We start from the raw sequence: 3,343 nt of genomic DNA on the forward strand, positions 1-3,343 counted from the left end.
AAAAATTTGACAAGTCAACCTGAATTTCTTTAATCGATACAAGATGTCGTTGTCTTAATATTAAAAAAACAATTGCACCTTGAGTTTTTAAGTTAACCCGGTTTTGATTGGATTGTTTGAGTCGTCTTTAGACCCATTAAGTTTACCAAATCACATAGAGTTACTCCTCACAAGGTTTAATTTAAAATTTAAAAGAGGTAAAGAGTTGAGTTGAGAGGTTTCTAGATTAACATGCTGGATTGAGTTCAATGACACCGCAAAAGAGTTTCCCATGATGATGCACGAGTGTTGAATCGTTCAAATTTTTTAATAAACTCACATCAAAATTATCATATTGTTATTTTTAAAAAAATTATTGTTAAAAAGTTGTTAATGCAAGTTCTGATAATACAAAGACAAAGATCTTGAGCTCGAGCTCAATTAAAATGCTGCATGTTAATAAATGTTAAATAGAGTTTTGATTAAAAACAAAATCCCTGATGTTGAATTTATAATAATAAAAAAAAAATTGCTAACAAAAAACACGATAACAACATTAAAAAAATTCTCTTTTATATTCAAATACTTCTTGATTTGACCCACATTGAAGAGCATGCCAATCAATAATCTAGTATTTAACTATATGTCAAAAATCAAAATTTATTTTTCTATTATGTTTGAGAAAATAATGAAAGCCTTTTATTTTAAATAATGAATATAATATGTGTTATAATTAATAAAATAAACTATAAATTAAATCATAGTTAAACCAAAAATTTATTAATTTAATATTTTTAAAACCTAATACACTTTTAAAATATAAATAAAATATTTTAAAAGAAGGTACTCGACAAAAGATTCTGGAAGTTCATGGATTATTGTTTTAATGGATACTGACTTGAATTTTGGGTACCATTCCTGAATCTGGCAACAATTCACATCTTCTTCCTTCACTGTCCCTGGTTTAATTGCTTCTCCTGCTATCTGGTATAGAACAAGATATGCACATATGATTAGCAACTATCATATATATATATATATATATATATATATATATATATATATATATATATATTATTTCATCATATATTCTGTTCTTTCAACTCAATCTACTAATAGATGGGATTACTTGACTCTTACAAGGTCACTTCTGAAGAAAATGATGTGATCAACCACCAGTTCATGGTTGTGTTCCCACATAAATCATGCAACAATTCTCCTTTTGTTGTGTTTCCATTCCATAAACGATAAAATCATGTTAAACTAAAATTCTTTGCGTATCCCTTGTCGAAGCCTTCACTATGGCACCTAACATAAACAAGCAGCTCACATGTAGCAAAAATATAGGAGCCAAGGAACTAATCTCATATAAAACTCAGAATCTACAGAAGAATGAACGTTAAAAAACTAGACCTAACAGTTAGCAGCATGTGCGCTCATGACAAGGAGAAAAGATTTCCATACAAAAATTACTAAATTTGGTCCCAACCTTTTTTACAGGTTGCATATATTGAAATATCCATCATCAACGTATCTTGGAATTCTCAGGCTCCAGCAATAAAAACTTATATCCACAGAAGCTATTCAACTGCATACCGTTTTCAATCCAAAAATACAGGAAAAATCACAATACTTCGAGAGCTGATATACGCGGATTTGACACTCCTAGAGGACATGTAATAGGTGTTATTACCAACCTGACATTTCCCAGCATATGTACTACTAAGAGTCACCAATTCAATTGGCAGTTCAAAGGATTCAAGAAACATATTATAGCAACATCCTGAAAACTGCTTGAAGCAATTCCTTATGACCTGATAGATAGATTCTAACAAAGTGCTAGTATTGGACTTGAATCAATAACAGGTATCATCATGAAGTGAATGCCAACTAAACTATAATGCAGACACCATAAACATCTCAATGTAAGTTTCATGCATCAACAGTGCAAGAACTCAATACCAAAACACAACAGATATTTCAGTAATCCCATCAAGATTTTTTCTACAATTTCTACACTTTAAAGCACACAATCATTTTCTGTGGGAAACATTCATATAACCAAGATGATACTCCAGCCATGACTTACCAACACTAAATATCTTTGCTTGTTCATAGAAGAATTAGCCAGAAAATGAATAGCCCACATGAGAGAAACATCAAACCTGAAAGCATAAAATCCTGATAAAACCTAAGCATGTTGTAGAAATCTGCAAGACTCGAACTTTACACAAACATGTTGAAATTCAACAAGCAAAATCTGTCTTAAATAGAAAACCCAGAAGAGTTACAGTGATTCTCGTTCTTACTTGTGTATAACGTTGTGATTTTGGAGAAACTGAGGTGAGGAAGAGAGTTTTGCGTGGCGAAAGGCTAGTGCTTTATTAGTTTTTCAGCTGGAGCTGTGATTTTTTACAGCAGAAGAAAGGCGGGGATTTTAGCCGGTGGTAGTGTTGGGAATTGAGAGTAATTATCAAGGATAAAATAGGAAACCAGGTAGCGAAGTCGTAAGCGACATGCCGTTTATATCAACTGAAGTGACCTACATGTAGTTCCCTGTTAGTTTAAATTGCTTTTCTGTAAACTACATGTCATTCATTCAAAATTTGCTTACAGCCTCTCCCAGTCTAAGTCATTTCTCTCCTCATATAATACTATTTTTTTCTAATCTATATTTTTCTTTACAATTTCAATTTCATCATATTTTTCAGGGTTTAGATTTATTTTAGATTGGATTTTATAATTTTTTCAATTTATTTTTTATAAGGTTATTTCATACTCATAACCATGACCATATGTTTGACTAATTAACTTGATTTTTTTTATTTTTTTTATTGAATTTTTTTTTTAATTTTATCTTTCAATATTAGATCGATTGGAAATTAGACTTCATTATTTGTTTTGGTCTGATTTCTAACTCATCTTATGACTCGAGTCACGAGTTTAACGAGTTAATCTTTGAAGTTAATTTCATTTGGTAGGATGACTCTTCTTAATACTGTAACATGGACAATATCCAGTGTAACAAATCTCTGCTTTTACATCAAACAATTATATTATTATAGAAAACTCTAAATGACGTAGAAAAACTATTGTGCATGTCCATTATAGACCAAGACACAATCTACTGTGGACTGTAGATTTTCTCATTTCTGAAGGCTTAGAGTGGGGTTTTTTTTCTTTTCACAAAAAGTAACATTACCATCTTGCCTTATGATTGAAAAAAAAAAGAGTCTTTGATTTAAGGATATTTGGTCTTTTTTCTATGCTTATTAGTAATTAAAAAATTGAGCGAGAATATGTTAGTCTTTTTAATTTTAATTGTACAATAAAAAAATATTAAACTTGTTGACCAATAATTTTT

The 3,343-nt window shown here is 30.2% G+C and overlaps 1 long non-coding RNA gene across 1 annotated transcript; it reads right to left on the reverse strand.

Annotated features, from left to right (window-relative positions):
* Nucleotides 1-732: 732 nt before the first annotated feature.
* On the reverse strand, nucleotides 733-2,412 carry LOC133670400 (uncharacterized). The gene is made up of 2 exons (XR_009834071.1): nucleotides 2,069-2,412; nucleotides 733-963 (listed from the first exon to the last, which is right to left on the reverse strand). It is a non-coding gene; the product is annotated as an uncharacterized LOC133670400 (long non-coding RNA).
* Between the last annotated feature and the right edge of the window lie 931 nt (nucleotides 2,413-3,343).

The sequence above is a fragment of the Populus nigra genome, chromosome 13 (genome assembly GCF_951802175.1).
Source record: "Populus nigra chromosome 13, ddPopNigr1.1, whole genome shotgun sequence".
Lineage (NCBI taxonomy): Eukaryota > Viridiplantae > Streptophyta > Magnoliopsida > Malpighiales > Salicaceae > Populus > Populus nigra.